The sequence below is a fragment of the Scyliorhinus canicula genome, chromosome 20, assembly GCF_902713615.1.
Source record: "Scyliorhinus canicula chromosome 20, sScyCan1.1, whole genome shotgun sequence".
In the NCBI taxonomy this organism is placed as follows: domain Eukaryota; kingdom Metazoa; phylum Chordata; class Chondrichthyes; order Carcharhiniformes; family Scyliorhinidae; genus Scyliorhinus; species Scyliorhinus canicula.
The window spans coordinates 61477930-61497010 of NC_052165.1; the positions used below are offsets into that span (position 1 = coordinate 61477930).

At 47.8% G+C, this 19081-nt stretch overlaps 1 protein-coding gene across 2 annotated transcripts in view; it reads right to left on the bottom strand.

The window, feature by feature from the left end:
* The window catches only part of scube1 (signal peptide, CUB domain, EGF-like 1), a 300902-nt gene that overhangs the window by 99036 nt on the left and 182785 nt on the right, over window positions 1-19081 (bottom strand). The gene's annotated exons all lie outside the window — the stretch shown is intronic.

A 19081-nucleotide genomic window follows, 5' to 3' on the forward strand; every position in this document is an offset into this window, starting at 1 on the left:
CAGGCTCGATGTGCCGAACGATCTATTCCTGCTCCTATTTTCTATGTCTTTGTGTTCTGTATTTTAAATTTTTGAAGTCATTCGGACTTGCATCGCAGATTCCGATCATAATCCTTACTTGATTGGCATCCTGGATTCTCAATGATGAAGTCAGTACAAGAGATTCCACTTCAGATCAGTATCAACGCCTGTCAAGCACAAACCAGTCAAGGGCAAAATCATTTAGTCAATGGGTCAGAGGAGCTGCCTTGATGATTTGCATTCAACAGTAAACTTATGAGTGAAATCATCAAGTGATGAACATTTGAGCAGCCATTTAAAAAAAAAAATTTGTAGTAGCAGGTAAGACTACAGTTGTACGATGCTGAACTGAAATTTGACAAAAGGAGAAAATAAATTGGAGTGTAACCACATCTTTAATTTACCATATGGACAAGAATCACAAGCAATAAGACAGCAGATAGTTTGATATTTTAAATATTTTAAAACCACCGAATCATCAACAAAAAAGAGCCTTAAAGAAAGCCATGGGATGGATTGTCCACAGCCCAGCGGCGATTTTGCAGCGGTGGGGGGGGGGGGGGGGGGGGGGGGGGGGGAGCCATCAGCCAGACCAGTCGGAAAATCCCACCCTCATTCCTTCCCAACCCAGTACGTTGGTACAAATGAAAAGGGGATCAATAGTACCGAAATAGGTAATAGCAGTACCGTCATGGTGATGGGAAAGAAAGAGCGTGTACCCATAGAGCATTTCACCATGTCGCTCAAAAACACCCAAGTACCTTACAGATGAGAAATTGAATTCTACGTTACTGTTGTGATGGTGACCACCAGTCAACATCATAGGTTTAAGTGAGACACAAACACACCCACATCAAAAGGCTATTCCCATAGCCACGTGCAAACTGGGAATGGGCGCAAGAGGGGAAGTTTAGAAGCCGAAAAAATGTATTAGCACCCCACCAGAAATGTAGCACTGAAATCTCAGTGATAAATGTCCTAAGAGCTTAAAGCAAAGAGTCACACTTGTAGATCAAGCAAACATTTTCATAAGCAAGATGCTGTTGGGGAAAAAAGTAAATAATGGTCGATATTCCAAAATAGTGACAATAGAAGATAAAATTCTTTTTTTTTTAATTTATAGAGTACCCAATTCATTTTTTTCCCCAATTAAGGGGCAATTTAGTGTGGCCAATCCACCTAGCCTGCACATCTTTGTGTTGTGGGGGCGAAACCTACGCAAACACGGGGAGAATGTGCAAACCCCACACGGACCGTGACCCAGAGCCGGGATAGAACCTGGGACATCGGCGCCATGAGGCCTCAGTGCTCCCCACTATGCCACTGTGCTGCCCCAGAAGATGAAATTCTTGCCGTCTCAAGAAGAAAAAATTAGACTAAAAAGATCGTGGGCCCGCCCATTTTGCGCGTGGCATGGTCAGTAAATCGCGCTTCGTGAGATCTAACGGGGTCTTGCAAGGTGTCGCAATCTGGATCTCGCCCATTTTAGCAAATTTGCATATTAAAGTGAGCAGTTACTCGGGGAGATGGTGGCATAGTGGTATTGTCACTGGACTAGAAAACCAGAAACCCAGGGTAATGTTGTGGTGATCAGAGTTCGAATCCCGCCACTGCAGATGGTGAAATTTGGAGTTCAATAAAAATCTGGAATTAAAAAGTCTATTAATGACCATCAATCCATTGCTGATTGTGCACGGTAGCACAGTTGTTTCACAGCTCCAGGGTCCCAGGTTCGATTCCTGGCATGGGTCACTGTCTGTACAAAGTCTGCACATTCTCCTTGTGTCTGCGTGGGTTTCCTCCGGGTGCTCCAGTTTCCTCCCACAAGTCCTGAAAGACGTGCTTATTAGGTGAATTGGACATTCTGAATTCTCTCTCTGTGTACCCGAACAGGTGCCAAATTGTGGTGACTAGGGGCTTTTCACAGTAACTTTGCTGTTAAATTGCGCCCAATAACCTCAAATAATTTAAACAGAAAATGTTGTCTAATTATCACTGCTAAGTAATATGTTTAAAGTCAGCAGTCTCCCGGGTCAAAAAGCAACATTTTTACTCACGTTTTTATTAAAATTAGACAGGAATTTTAGTCACGAGGTTATGAACTAATTAACCAAGCGTGAAAATACCTGACCATGGGCTGAATGCCAGCCTAAGTGGGAGATAATTTCTTCCAGGTCACAAGGTCTAATAGCTGCTGCCGAAAAACTCAGCAAATTTGAATGTTTAAGGCTTAAGCTTTTGTTTTTTTTCTCTCATTCATGCACTTTAATATGAAAAATGAAATGAAAGTCACCATAGTCCCCAAGGACCATAGGATGACCTCCCCATTTTGAGAAAGAGCTGACTGGTGGTAATTTAACCTGAGATTCACCACACCTCAAGCAAGGGGGAGCGCTTCATGAATAACCTCAGCTGGTACGGGAATTGAACCCACTTTGTTGGTGCCGGTCCATCATGAACCTGCTGTGCACTCACCTGGTTGATCTTGGCGAGTTACTGACAGCTCAAGGAAGCAGGAATAATTACCTATTTGAATATTTTAAATTACTTACCAGATGGGTCAAAGGGGGTTCCCCATTTCCCCCTCCCATGCAAACCCACCGTGGCGAAACCCATTGAAGGGTAGAATGGTACCAGCAGCCCAACTTTTAAGGGATTTATTTCCATACAAACTCAGACTCCAAACCCATGAAAACTCCTCCCCACCGAGTCTAAACTAGGAAGTATAAATCAGAAAATATAAATGACATGAAAATTATGTAAAGTGCAATAATTGTAAAGTTTTCAAAATTGAATCTCCCAGTCTGCTAGACCACATGGCTAAATAATGTCAGTCAATAACATTCAAAAATTTCTTCACAATCTGTTAAATAAAGCATTTTACGTTGACAAAAATCTATGAAATCCTGAAAAAGGTGAATTATTTTAATTCAGAGATGGAATTCAATCTCAATCAAATGATATCTTTACATTTAAAACAAAGGCAATGATATTTTGGGTGCTATACGTTGTCCTCAAAAAAGGGAGGGACAGTAGCCTGAGAAAGAGTGAATTCACTTGGCCTGATGTAATCAATGGGACAAAAATGAAGTAGATTCTACAATGGAGAGTGGATCCCCTCCACCAAGTTGCTCCCAGGCAGCCATCTTGTAACTTATTCCCCTGGTTTTAATAGAACATTCAGTGCAGAAGAAGGCCATTCGGCCCATCGAGTCTGCACCGACCCACTTAAGCCCTCACTTCCACCCTATCCCTGTAACCCCTCCTAACCTTCTTCGTCACTAAGGGCAATTTATCATGGCCAATCCGCCTAACCTGCACGTCTTTGGACTGTGGGAGGAAACCGGAGCACCCGGAGGAAACCCACGCACACACGGGGAGAACGTGCAGACTCCGCACAGACAGTGACCCAGCGTGGAATCGAACCTGGGACCCTGGCGCTGTGAAGCCACAGTGCTATCCACTTGTGCTACCGTGCCGTTTGTCCTGCCTTGTAATATCCAAGGTGTCCTTTCAAAAGTGTAATAATGATCAAATGCAAGTCTTAAACTACCTTTTTTCCTTTAGCTGTCAGGAATAGACGCGTGGTCTCCGTTTGAAGCAGTCCCAAACACCTAATGTTAATCTTTTCTTTCTTGCACTAAATCTTACCTAAATCCCCCTGAATAGACCTTTTGCAGACACAAAGACAGCCTGAAAAATTTACGCTCTGCTTGCCTTTCCTAAAGAGATTATCCAAGACAAGCCCTGGGAAGGTTAATCCTGTACTCCTGCAGAAGGATAGCTGATGTAATTTGTCAGCAGCTTTGGGTTTCAGGTGGAATGGTGACACATTTAGCCCCATTTTTGCACTTAATGCTATGAAAAAAGAAAAGCACTCAGCCAAGTGTTGACTGAATGCAATGTTAAACATCGTCTAATCTTGGTCAGAAATAGGTTCTTACAAAAGGTCTAGCTTGTATACAATAGAAATTGGTGTACGATCACAAAAACCCCAAAACATGTCTGTACAAATCACTGACAGAAATTTCTATTGTATCACTTTCACGTTTGCTTTGTTACATCTTCATTTTTCCTGAAGCAGGTGCTTTGAAAGTTTGATGAAGTGTGTTACATATGCATTTAAATGTAAATAGTTTCCCTTCAGAAAATTCTGTTCTGACATTTTATCTTAAACTGATCAATGGAAGGATACTGAAATGTGATTGTCAGACAGTAATTCAAACTGGCCAAACATGGGAAGAAACAAATAATAATAATAATAATCTTTATTAGTGTCACAAGTAGGCTTACATTCACACTGCAATGAAGTTACTGTGAAAATCACCTAGTCGCCACACTCTGGCGCCTATTCGGGTACATTGAGGGAGAATTCAGATTGTCCAATCACCTAACCTGCACGTCTTTCGGGACTTGAGAGAGGAACTCGGAGCACCCGAGGAAACCACGCGGACACAGGGAAAATGTGAAGACTCCACACAGTGACACAAGCCCGGAATCAAACCCGGGTCCCTGGCGCTGTGAAGCAACAGTGCTGACCATTGTGCTACCGTGCCACCCTCTTTCTTTTCTCTTCCCCAAATTGGCCATATTGCTAATGTGTGTATAAATAAACTAGCCCTTTCAATTCATCCGATCTCGTGTTTGATGCAAGGTTTTTAATAAAGAACTGTATCACACCAAAGTCAAAAATTAAAAACATCTTTGTTTATGGCTGGTGCATTGAGGGGCAAAACCAGGGCTGGATATTGTCTAGGCCTTGCTCTAGTTGAACATGGACTGTTTCAGTATATGATGAGTCATGAATTGTGTTGAACAATCATCAAAAAACATCCTCAATTCTGACTTTCTGATGGAAGGAAGGTCATTGATCAAGCAGCTGAGATTATTGGGCCTAGAACACGACCCTGAGGAACCCCTGCAATGATATGCTGGGATGGAGACAATGGACTTCCCACAACCATAACTAGCTTACTTTGTACCAGGTATGACTTCAAACAGTGGAGAATGTCATAATATCCACTCATATATATCATGAGATGCAGACAGGCAGTGATTGACACACCGGATAACCAATGAATACACACGACACAGAACAACCAATCACCAGACAGGACACCACCACTATAAAGCCCACAGGGCATTAAGGCTCTCTCTCTCTCACTGACACGACTAGGGAGATTGTCGCAGTGCACAGGCCAATGAACATCATCACCATTGGGCAGCACAGTGACACAGTGGTTAGCATTGCTGCCTACGGCGCTGAGGGCCTGGGTTCAAATCCCGGTCCTGAGTCACTCTCAGTGTGGAGTTTGCACATTCTCCCCGTGTCTGCGTGGGTTTCACCCCCACAACCCAAAGGTGTGCAGGGTAGGTGGATTGGCCACGCTAAATTGTCCCTTAATTGGGAAAAATAATTGGGTACTTTAAATTTCTATTTAAAAAAAACATCATCCCACGTGATAGAGAGCTAGTCTAGTCAAGCCAGTAGGAGGTTATCAGTTAGGTTAATAGAGTGTCAACCCACAGCAGATTATGTACAGCAATCAACAGGTTCAATAAACGGTGTTGGACCAGCTCCTGTGTCGGAAGCCTGATCCTCGTTTTACTGCGTCCAGTTGCAGTCGATGTTAGACCAGCACAGATAACACATCATGGTACCAGAGAACTATTAACAATAACGAACCTACCTCCAGTGAATCTGCAACGACCAGCATGCAGCCATCCAGCAGCATGGAAAAGATCTAACCTCCTCCGCAACTCCGGATCTCCGGCAACCTCGGCGCCAACTGGAAAGTCTTCAAACAAAAGTTCCTCCTGTATATCGGTGCCTCCGACCTCGAGGCAGCATCGGATGCCCGACAGATCGTGCTGTTCCTGTCGACTGCGGGGGACCATGCCATCCACATTTATAACTTGCTCACGTTTGCCGCTGGCGAAGACAAGACGAAGTTCAAGACTGTTCTGCTGAAATTCGACAACCACTGCGACATTGAGGTGAATGAGAGCTTTGAACGGTACATCTTCCAACAGAGACTTCAGGGTAAGGATGAACCTTTTCAGTCCTTCTTGACCCATCTCCGCATCCTAGCGCAGTCATGTAATTATGACTCGACGACTGATTCCATGATCCGGGCTCAGATCGTTTTTGCGGTCCAGTCCGACTCCCTGCGGAAGCAGCTCCTCAAAATCAAACAGTTGACCCTCTCCGTTGCCATAGAAACGTGCGTTGTCCATGAGCATGCCAGGAATCGATTCTTGCTGAGTTCGGGAGTTTCTCGGGATATAAATTGAACCTGGGCAAGAGTGAGCTGTTTGTCGTACACCCGGGAGATCAGGAGGAGGGGATTGGTAGGCTCCCGCTAAAGAGGGCAGTGAGGAGTTTTAGGTACCTGGGGGTTCAGGTGGCTAGGAGCTGGGGGACTCTGCACAAGCTTGATTTTACTAGGTTGGTGGAGCAGACGGAGGAGGAATTTAAAAGGTAGGACATGCTGCCGTTGTCGTTGGTGGGTAGAGTACAGTCCGTTGAAATGACGGTGCTCCCGAGGTTTTTTTTTGTTTCAGTGCCTCCCCATTTTCGTTCCGAGTGCCTTTTTTAGGAGGGTGAACAGCAGCATTCTGGGATTTGTTTGGGCGCACGGGACTCCGAGGGTAAGGAGGGTCTTTTTGGAGCAGGGCAATAGAGGGGGGCTGGCGCTGCCCAACCTCTCTGGGTACTATTGGGCGGCTAACGTCTCGATGGTACGTAAGTGGGTAATGGAGGGGGAGGGGGCAGCATGGAAAAGGATGGAGATGGCGTCCTGCGGAGGCACGAGCCTGAAGGCACTAGTAACGGCGCCGCTGCCGCTCCCTCCAATGAGGTACACCACGTGCCCGGTGGTGGCGGCTACCCTCAAAATTTGGGGGCAGAGGAGGTGACACAGGGGGGAAGTGGGGGGCTCGGTGGAGGCCCTGCTGTGGGGGAACCACCGGTTTATCCCAGGGAACATGGATGGCGGGTTCCTGGGGTGGCACAGGGCGGGCATTAGGAAGTTGGGAGACCTGTTTATTGACGGGAGGTTCGCGAGCCTTGGTGAACTGGAGGAGAAGTTTGAGCTCCCCCCGGGGAATATGTTTAGGTACCTTCAGGTCAAGGCGTTTGCTAGGCGACAGGTGGTGGGGTTCCCTTTGCTGCCCCCGCGGGGGGTAAGGGATAGGGTGCTTTCGGGGGTGTGGGTTGGGGATGGGAAGGTGTCTGACATCTACCAGGTAATGCAGGAGGTGGGGGAGGCGTCAGGAGAGGAGCTGAAGGCTCAGTGAGAGGTGGAGCTGGGGGAGCAGATTGAGGAGGGGACATGGGCGGATGCCCTGGAGAGGGTAAACTCCTCCTCTTCATGTGCGAGGCTTAGTCTCATCCAGTTCAAGGTGCTGCACCGGGCCCACATGTCCGGATCTAGGATGAGTAGGTTCTTTGGGGGCGAAGATAGGTGCGTCAGGTGTTCGGGGAGTCCAGCGAACCATGCCCATATGTTCTGGGCTTTCCCGGCACTGGAGGAGTTCTGGAAGAGGGTGGCGAGGACGATGTCGAGGGTGGTGGGATCCAGGGTCAAGCCAGGCTGGGGACTCGCGATATTTGGGGTTGGGGTGGAGCCGGGAGTGCAGGAGGTGAAAGAGGCCGATGTTTTGGCCTTTGCGTCCCTAGTAGCCCGACGGAGGATCTTGCTGCAGTGGAAGGATGACAGACCTCCGAGTGTGGAGACCTGGATTAATGACATGGCGGGATTCATTAAGTTGGAGAGGGTCAAATTCGCCCTGAGGGGGTTGGTACAAGGGTTCTTTAGGAGGTGGCAGCCTTTCCTCGACTTTCTGGCTCAACGATAAGATACTAGGTCAGCAGCAGCAACCCGGGGGGGAGGGGGGGAAAGGGGGAGGGGGGGGGAGGGGGGGGAGGGGGGGGAGGGGGGGGAGGGGGGGAGGGGGGGAAAGGGGGAGGGGGGGAGGGGGGGAGGGGGGGGAGGGGGGAGGGGGGGGAAGGGGGGGGAGGGGGGAGGGGGGGAGGGGGGGGAGGGGGGGGGGAGGGGGGGAGGGGGGGGGGGAGGGGGGGGGGGAGGGGGGAAAGGGGGGGGGAAAGGGGGAGGGGGGGAAGGGGGGGAAAGGGGGAGGGGTTTAGGGGGATAGTGTTTAAGTTAATTTGCTTATTGTTAATTTATTTTGTTGTTTATTGGGTTTGGGGGGGGGGGGGGGGGGTTTGTTATATGCGTTGTTACGGGTGCCGGGGGGTGTTTATTATTGTTGTTATTGTTATTATTGTTCTGTTGATATATATTTTTCAAAAAATTCCAATAAAAATTATTTTTTAAAAAAAAGAGCATGCCAGGAATCGTTACTCCCGCATCAGGGCGGCAGAAAATGCAGAACTAGTCTCCCACGAGCCAAAAAGGGTGCAGGCCATCGCAAAACTGCAAGGCCTGAGCATCGAGGAGAGCGCGCTTTTCCCGGGTCCCTACGCATGCACGCTACGACCGGGTGGACAACGAGGCCGAAGACCCCGATGCACATGTGTGAACGTCGGCCAACCACACTGCGCATGCGCGATAGCGCACGGAACGCACTGACGCAGCGTCATGACGTGTCTAAATTGTGGCTCCGCCCATTTAAAGCGGCAATGTCCAGTCAAAGGCAGGCAATGTCTACAGTGTGGAAAGCCTGGGCATTACGCGGCCGTATGCAGGTGTGCCCCACCGACCAACAGCCAGCGATCCCAGCTGCAGCGCAGACGTGTCCGCTGCGTACAACAAGGCATGTAGGATTCGGATCCCGACAGCCCAACGGACCCCGATGCTGACTGCCTCGAGTCTCCATAACGGGTGGGCATAATCACCATGCGCGAGCTGGCCTCCACCATGCCTGCAAACCGCCTTTCAATCCTCACTGTGGATCCTGACGAAGAGTGGTGTGCTGTTGTCACGGTTAACCAGTCTAGCATCCGATATAAATTAGACACAAGCGCATCTGCAAACCTCATATCACAGTCGGACCTCGACAGCATCCGAGACCAACCTAGCGTTCTTCCACCAGCCTGCCAGCTCCTTAACTACAATGGCAATGAAATAGCTGCCAGTTGATCGTGTCAACTTGGTGTATCTCACGAGGCAGTCAAAGTGACGTTACGATTCGAGATCATCCGGCCTGACAAGGCATCCCTGCTCGGAGCTTGTGCTCCTAAATCTGGTCCAGCACATTCATGCCATGTCCTCGACACCAGCGACTGCCTCGCCTAATGCAAATCCCCAGGCTGAGATAGACAACATTCTCACGCAATACCACAACGTGTTTGATGGAATGGGCACGCTCCCATATCGTTACAAGATATTGCTCAAACCGAATGCCATCCCAGTCATCCATGCACCGCACCAGGTGCCGGCCCCTCTCACGGGGCTATGAGAGCTCTGGGCCCAGGGCATCATCTCAAAGGTCACGTAACCAACAGACTGGGTCAGCTCCATGGTCTGCGTCAAGAAGCCCTCTGGTGAACTGCGCATTTGCATTGATCCCAAAGACCTGAATCGAAACATCACGGACGAGCACTACCTGATGCCAAAGCGTGAAGAGTTAACCTGTGAGATGGCTCATGCCAAATTCTTTACCAAGCTGGACGCCTCCCATGGGTTCTGGCAGATACAGCTGGACGAGTCCAGTCAGAAGCTGTGCACATTTAACACTCCGTTCGGCAGGTATTGCTACAACCGCATGCCTTTTGGTGTCATATCAGCTCCCGAAGTATTTCATCGCATCATGGAGCAAATGACGGAGGGCATCGAGGGGGTGCGAGTCTATGTGGACGACGTGATCATCTGGTCCACGACGTCCGAGGATCACATCGCTCGCCTCAACCAAGTTTTCCAGAGGATACATGAAAACGGCCTCCAGCTCAACAGGGCCAAATGCTCATTTGGTAGGTCCGTTATCAAGTTTCTGGGTGACCACATCTCACAGCAGAATGTGCAACCTGACGCTGACAAGGTGCTGACAATCAATGCCATGAAGACCCCAGAGGACAAAAAAGCGGTCCTCCGTTTCCTCGGGGTGGTGAATTTTCTTGGGAAATTCATTCCTAACATGGCATCCCACACCACAGCCCTCCGTCATCTCATAAAAAAGTCGACAGTGTTCCAGTGGCTTCCCGCACATCAAGCGGAGTGGCTTGAGCTGAAGGCGAAGCTCACTATAGCCCCACTACTGGCATTCTATGACCCAACCAAAGAGACCAAGATATCCACAGATGCAAGCCAGGGCGGCATTGGGGCGGTGCTCCTCCAGGGAGACGACTCCTCGTCCTGGGCTCCAGTGGTATATGCCTCCAGGGCCATGACTCCGACTGAACAACGGTATGCCCAGATCGAAAAGGAGTGCTTGGGTCTCCTGACAGGAATAGTCAAGTTTCATGACTACATATACGGCATGCCAAAGTTCACGGTGGAAACAGACCACAGGCCTTTAGTCCACATAATCCAAAAGGATTTAAATGACATGAGACCTCGGCTGCAGCAAATTCTTCTTAGTCTCCGCCGATATGACTTCGAACTCGTCTACACACCGGTTAAGAAGCTGATTGTCGCGGATGCCCTATCCCGATCCGTCACCACGCCGTGTGAACAGGACGACTTCATTCGCCACATTGAAGCACAGGTGCAGCTGTGTGCCAGCAACCCCCAGCCACTGATGCACGAGTTATACAATACGTGAAGAAACTGCCAACGATCCCCTCCTGCAGAGCGTGATGAAGTACCTCGCCCAAGGCTGGCAAAAGGGGCAGTGCCCCCAGTTCTTCAACGTTAAGGAGGAGCTGATGGTTGTTGAGGGGATCTTTCTTAAACTAGATAGAATCGTCATTCCTCAAAGCATGCAAAGCATAGTACTCAGACAGATCCATGAGGGTCACCTGGGGGTCGAGAAATGTCAATGCAGAGCTCGGCAGGCAGTTTACTGGCCTGGCATCAGTCAGGACGTTGCCAACATAGTCCTCAACTACACAACATGCCAGAAGTTTCAACCAGCTCAGCCCAAGGAAACGCTGCAACAGCACGAGATTGTGACCTCTCCATGGTCGAAGGTGGGGATAGACCTCTTTCGCGCCAATGGGCGTGATTACGTGCTCCTGGTCGACTACTTCTCCAGCTACCCGGAAGAGGTGAAACTGTCGGACCTCACGTCCAAGTCCGTCATCAAAGCCTGCAAAGAGACGTTTGCCAGCCACGGGATACCACTCACGGTAATGAGTGACAACGGTCCATGTTTCTTCAGCCAAGAGTGGTCCGACTTTGCACGATCCTACCATTTCAGTCACATCACATCCAGTCCCCACTACCCGCAATCAAACGGGAAGGCCGAGAAAGTGGTCCATAATGTCAAGCGGTTGCTGTGCAAGGCTGCAGATTCAGCCTCGGATTTCAACTTGGCGCTATTGGCATACAGGGCAACCCTTATGTCAACTGGTTTGTCTCTGGCGCAGTTGCTCATGAACCGCAACCTGAGGACAACTGTTCCAGCCATCCATGTTCCAGACTTTGACCACCTCACGGTGCTGCAGAAAGTGCAGCGATCCAGGGACCAGCAAAAGATCACGTATGATGCTCATGCCACGGATCTGCCTGCGCTGGCTCCAGACGATGTTGTTCGCGTTCAGCTGGTTGGTGAGCCCCAGCTGTTGTCGTCAGACAGGCTGCTCCCAGGTCTTTCGTTGACCAAATGGCTGATGGCCCCATTTTACGGTGCAACAGGAGGGCACTGCGTAAAGCTCCATGCCCATCACCCAACCCACACTTCTACATATGTCATCATGCCTCCTATGGACGTCTTGCACTACGAGGCCACCGATCTGGCAGCGATCCCACCTGTCCAGATGCCGGCATCCCCCCCCTCCACCTCCGAGGCGATCAACGAGAATTCGTCGCCCACCACAAAGACTGAATCTATAGACTTAAATTCTGTAAATTGTGTTCAGTTTGCTCTGTATCTCCACGATAGACACCTTTCCATGTACATATGTTCATTCATTCCCCACTTGCACATAGTTATGCATGCATATACAGCCACTTCCAAAATTTATTTTAAAAGAGAGAGATGTCATAATATCCACTCATATATATCATGCGATGCCGACAGACAGTGATTGACACACAGGATAACCAATGAACACACACGACACAGAACAACCAATCACCAGACAGGACACCACCACTATAAAGCCTACAGGGCATTAAGGCTCTCTCTCTCTCTCACAGGACACGGCCAGGGAGATAGTTGCAGTTCACAGGCCAATGAACATCATCACCATGTGATAGAGAGCTAGTCTGGTCAAGCCAGTAGGAGGTTATCAGTTAGGTTAATAGAGTGTCAACCCACAGCAGATTATGTACAGCAATCAACAGGTTCAATAAAACAGTGTTGGACCATCTCCTGTGTCAGAAGCCTGTTTCTCCTTTTACTGCAACCAGTTAGACCAACACAAATAATACATCAGAGAATTTTCCCCATAATTCCCATTGACTACAGTTCTATTGGGCTCCTTGATGCCAAATTCAATCAAATGCGGCCCTGAAATGAAAGATAGTAACTCTCACCTCACCTCCGAAGTTAGGTTATTTTTTCCATGTTTGAACCAAGGCTGTAATGGGCAGCACGGTAGCATAGTGGATAGCACAATTGCTTCACAGCTCCAGGGTCCCAGGTTCGATTCCGGCTTGGGTCACTATCTGTGCGGAGTCTGCACATCCTCCCTGTGTGTGCGTAGGTTTCCTCCGGGTGCTCCGGTTTCCTCCCACAGTCCAAAGATGTGAAGGTTAGGTGGATTGGCCATGCTAAATTGCCCTTCGTGTCCAAAATTGTCCTTAGTGTTGGGTGGGGTTACTGGATTATGGGGATAGGGTAGAGATGTTGACCTTGGGTAGGGTGCTCTTTCCAAAAGCCGGTGCAGACTCGATGGGCCGAATGGCCTCTTTCTGCACTGTAAATTCTATGATAATCTATGGTAATGAGGTCAGAAGCTGAGTGGAACCTGGCAGAACCTAAACGAAACATCAGTGAGCAGGATACTGCTAAACAAGTGCTGCTTGTTAGCACCGCTGATGACCCCTTCCATCACTTTACTGACGATCGACAGTAGACTGATGAGATGCTCATTAGCCAGGTTGGATTTGTCCTGCTTTTTTTTGCACAGGATATACCTGTTTGTCGTCAGTACTGCAATCCATATTGTTGGATAAATGACAGTGTTGTAGCTGTACAGGAGGTTTGGTGAAGGATGCAGCTAGTTTTGGAGCACAAGTCTTCAGTACTATTGCCAGAATATTGTCAGGGCCCATATCCTTTGCAGTGTCCAGTTCCTTCAGCTATTTCTTGCTATCATGTGGAGTGAATCAAATTGGTTGAAGACTGGCTTCCTTGATGCTGGTGACCTCCGGAGGAAATTGAACACTTCAGAATGGACTGCAGAACTTAGATCTGATCCAATGGTTGTGGGATTGCTTAGCTCCGTCTATCAATTGTTGCTTATGTTGTTTGGCACGCAAGTCGTCCTGTATTGTAGCTTCACTAGATGGACTGCAGCAACTTTCAGTGTCTACCTTATCAAACCCCTTCAGACACTTACATGTTTCAATGAGATCACCTCTCATTCTTCAAAACTCCAGAGAATATAGGCCCAGTTTACTCAACCTTTCATCACAGTCTGCAATCAAAATCTTTGAAAGTCAATTGCAATATAATAATTTGGAACAGTCCTGCATTGAGGAAGCCGGTGCAAAATACAACTGGCCTTTAATGCCTAGTCTCAGTCAATGCTGAATGCATTATTATTTTGCCAATTCGTTCGGAGTCTGAATAATTTTGAAAATATATGCAAAAGCATGTATAAAAGCATATATGAAAGATGTATAAAAGCAAAATAATTTTCCATGTCAGAGTAAGGAACACTGGAAACAACTAGGCTGCCAGTTTTTGAGAGTATGCTATTTGAGCAAAGAACTGGCAACTTCATTGCAATGCCAAATTCCAGACCCTGTTGCCGATCTCACAACAGAGGATCGGTTTCCACAGATCAGAAGTTTAACCTCAGATTTTTATTTAGTGAGCTGAATAGGGCAGCGCATATGTATGGACATTAGTGAGGAGAAGAACTTGGTAGTATTGAAATTGCTAGACTAGAAAAAGACCAAGGTCCACTTAATTCACATTCTACCATGTAGGTAACTTCAATATCCAATGGTTATGGAGTTGTTTGCTAAGTATGGAAATCAATCTCTTTCTGTTAGCTATTACAAGCCCAGATATAGGGCAAGGAAACCTCCAGTGGGGGAGAAATTGCTTCAAAATAACCTTTTCTTCCCAAGCATTAACATGTCTTAAAATATTCATGTATTGTATCCATGTCTCCCAAAATAATGTTTTCTGTAAAAATCTAACTCCCATTTAAATGAATCAATACTATCTGCTTATAATCTACTCCATAATTTTGCAATTCATTGATCTTGATTGTTCAAGCTCACACATGAGGAAGAGAGCACATTAGAAGAGATTAGAACAAGCCTAACATATATGTTTCAAATTACTCCAAGAAAATAGCATTGTCGCTGTGAGTGAGAAGATTACCAAGTCCAACATGGAGAAAGAACAGTTTGCTGTCAGTACTGCATGCAAACATGCCTATCCTCTGCAACTGTTTCCAATCACATTAATATTCACACTGAAAAGACATAGACTTAAGGTCACACTATGTAAACATCACTGAAAGCAACACTGAGACTCTACAATCAAAACAGCATTAACATCATCACTTGTAAGGCGGTGCATTGGGGTTTCCGATACTGCACAGTCATTGGGACTCTGATTATATCCATACACTTAATCTCTAGTATCCTCACAAAACACACCCAATCACAGATGATTTTGTAGAGTGCACAAAGGTGAGAATTTCATTCATAACTTTGCATAGCACCACAATTGAAACATGAGGTGCATATTCTTCAAACATTTATTTTCCCCCTTAAAGTAGATTTTATTTCCTATCGTCAATAATTGCTTATTCAGTCTAACCATGTTGACTGCTGGTGGTAGGCTAGACTGCTTGTACCATCCCTTCAATCATAAAATGGTCTCGCAAATAGCAAAACCATCAATCCCTTGGTTATATAAACAAGTTGCTAATGTCAGCAAAACAAACAGAATATCAAAAATACGATTTGCCTTTGACTTAGTTCTCTGAACATTTTCATAACTTGCCACGTTATTAACTAATCCAGATCCGAAGGTGATGGTTTGCATGGATGGAGCCATCTCGGTGGTGATAGAAGTTGGCCAATGCAGCTGACCTCGAGCCCTGGGTTCAGAAGGGGAAGGAAAACATTCCAAGTTTCTGCTGCACCTTTTTAGTGAGTAACCTCACTCAAGAGTCCACACATTAGGAGGGAATTTATGGGGACTGCTAGAGTAGGGAAACATGGAGCGCAGGGTGCCTTAATTAGCCAGGAGCTGACATTCCACTTTCCCAATGGCAGCTTCAAATTTAGAAAGTATGTAAGCAGCATGTTTGTGATGGGTGGGGCCTCATACCATCCCGTGGCAGGCTCCTATGTGTAATACATTTGCATTTCATGAATATTCATTATATTGAAGCTATTTGTAATGACATCCTAGCTTCATGATAAAGTCAGCAGTGCATGAGAATCTCGTGGCATCTGGTTCTTGTAGGTCTAAAAGGTGGTGTGCAACAGTAGGCTTTGTGCAGCTGCATCTGAAGTCATCAGCTTTCCTTTTGTGCAGCACAAGGGAGCGGTGCAGGAGAATGGAAATTTGTATGGAAACAAGGGTGAGTCGGTAGTGGCAGTAAGGTGTGCAGTAGGGGTGGAAGATGAATCTAAGGGCATATAAAGCGTGGGGTCAGAGGCGTCAAGAGGTGGAATGGAAAGGGCCTGTCATACTGGGCTGGGTGGAAGAAAGTTTAGTCAAGGTAAGAAAATAAAGCGTAGTGGGCGGGATTCTCTGATCCTGATGCTAAGTGTTGATGCCGTCGTAAACGCTGTCGCGTTTCTCAACAGCGTCAGCATGCCCTCAGGAGCAGCGATTCTGACCCCTACAGGGGACCATCACGGCACTGGAGTGACCCACGTCACTCGAGCTGCCAATGCCGGCGTCAGATGGGTGCTGCGGGTCTGCGCATGCGCAGTTGGGACGGGCACGATTGCGCACATGCGCAGTGGCTCCCTTCTCCTCGTCGACCCCGACGCAACATGGCGTAGGGCTGCAGGGGCCGGCGTGGAACAAAAGAGGCCCCCAGCCCGAGAGGCCGGCCCACCAATCGGTGGGCCCCTGTTAGAACATAGAACATAGAACAGTACAGCACAGAACAGGCCCTTCGGCCCTCGATGTTGTGCCGAACAATGATCACCCCACTTAAACCCACGTAACCCGTATACCCGTAACCCAACAATCCCCCCATTAACCTTACACTACGGGCAATTTAGCATGGCCAATCCACCTAACCCGCACATCTTTGGACTGTGGGAGGAAACCGGAGCACCCGGAGGAAACCCACGCACACACGGGGAGGACGTGCAGACTCCACACAGACAGTGACCCAGCCGGGAATCGAACCTGGGACCCTGGAGCTGTGAAGCATTGATGCTAACCACCATGCTACCGTGAGGCCCGACGGTTGCGGGCCAGGCCACAGCGGATGCACCCCCGGGGTCAGACCCCCTCTTCTACTACCCCCCACCAGGCTGCCCCCTGTTGCATGCTTGGCGAGGTCCCACTGGGTAAGAACACACGTGGATGGTGCCGGCGGGTGTCGCATTTTTGTGCGCGGCTGCTCGGCCCAACCTGGGCGGAGAATCACCAGGGGAGCTGTGTAGGGCGGCCCCTGACCAGCGGTACGCTGACCAATTCTACGCTCTTCGGAGAATCGATGGACTGGCGTCGGAGCAGCATCGTTTGATTCATGCCTGTCCCGTCGATTCTCCGGCTCGGCCTGGGCTGAGAGAATCCCGCCCAATGTCTACTCACACAATATCCTTTGCACTGCCAAGAGGGAGGGAGGGCAAGGGTAGCCTGCAAGTTCAGCCATGTTCCACAGAGTGGCGGGTCAATAAAAAGTAAATACAAACAGAAGAGTGTTTCTTCCATGATTAAGGAAATGTTCCCAACTCCCCAGTAACCACCAATATCCGTGAATCATGAGGTGTACCAGTACATTTAGCTCTGACTAAGTTAGTCTCAACAAATAATAATTTGTTCATGTGTGCACCAATGTAATGTGAAACACTCAAAAGTGAAATTTAACCTTTGTGCTCGAAATGAGTCTTATGTTGACGGCAATGGAGCTGACAGGAAAGTTGCAACTGTGATGTAGAGCCTCTCTGTTTGTCAGGATGCGGTTTTATAGCTTGCGTGTACCTGCTGCGTTGTCAGCTGACAGTGGATTTCACCGTGTCTTTCCCATGCCCTGCTGCTGGCATTTTTAATTTTAATTCTAGTTGCCGGGAAGCAACAAAAAAAAAACAAGAGATCGGGAGTGATGCACATTTCCTGTTCCGCCCTCAGGAGTGGCGTTCCACGGTTAAAATGCCACCCATCATTTCGGACCAGGGTTGTGCTAATATGTGATAGTATCCATAGTATGAAAATGTTGCCACTCCTCACTGTCTAGACTTCCATCTGAAGAATAACTACTTCAGTGAGGTACTGGACAACTGCCAGAAATTAGTCAAAGGACCTTTGGGAAGGAGAGATCACTGGGGGAAAAAATAACGAATAAAATAAACACCCACTGCCCAAATTGACCTGGATTTCTGTCCATTATGGTCCCTGGAATTTTAGGCTCAACACCTTATTTTTACCAGTACCTTTGATCTGTAACTTAAACACCATTTCTAAATAGGAAGGCCTCATCAAGAATTAGTTTGTTTTTCGGGTGATTTGTTGCACCAGCCAAGATGCCAGCAGTATTTCTCAGACCCTAGCACATGCATATCCAGTGGAAATTGCCTTCTCAGCATCGAGGCCAGCAGAGGAGTGAATCTTAAGTTGTGTCATCTGTTCCAGGGGCACCTGCAGCAACCACGCAGCACACAGGGCTAGCACATTCAGTGTCATCCAGGTCAGCTGTTACATGCACCATGGTTCCACCTCCACGTAAGCCCCGTTCTCACAACCACCTCATGCGGTATCACTGGGGCACCATTGCTGGACTGTTCTGTTACTCGCCTGCAGACTCACACCTGCACTCTTTCCTTTATTTTCTTGTTCATCCCTGCTTTGTCCCCTCGCTGTTCAGCCACAGCCATGGCACCAGTGATTCCTTTGAGTCTTTGCAAAATCATTCTCAATTTTTGTTATCTTATCGTGAAATTTTCCTTCAATTGTTCCTTGATATTTCAAGTTTCCATTGAGCAGAGAAGGCTGTAGGTGAATTTGACGGGGATGTACAAAATTATGAGGGACATTGATAGGGTAGATAGGAAGAAACCTTTCCCTTTAGTAGAGGGGTCAACAACCAAGGGGAAAGATTTAAGATAAGGGGCTGGAGATTTAACGAGAATCTGGAACTCACTGCCTGAAAGGGTGGTAGAACGGGAACCCTCACAACATTTAAATATTTACATGAGCACTTGGAACACCATAGCATACAAGGCTATGGATCAAGCGGTGAAAAATAGGATGAAAATAGATAGATGCTTGATGGCTGATGCAGACACGATGGGCGAAAGGGCCTTTTTCTGTGCTGTAAAACTCTATGCCTGTATGACTGTAGCTGTCCCCATTGCTTTTAAGTTTAACTTGTGCACAATTTTCCATTCCACCACTTGTGTGAACTGAAGCTATGCTTTCTTAAAAAATAAATTTAGAATAGCCAATTATTTTCTTTTCCAATTAAGGGGCAATTTAGCATGGCCAATCCACCTAACCAGCACATCTTTGGGTTGTGGGGTGAAACCCACGCAGACACGGGGAGAATGTGCAAACTCCACACGGACAGTGACCCAAAGCTGGGATTTGAACCCGGGTCCTCAGTGCCGCAGTCCCA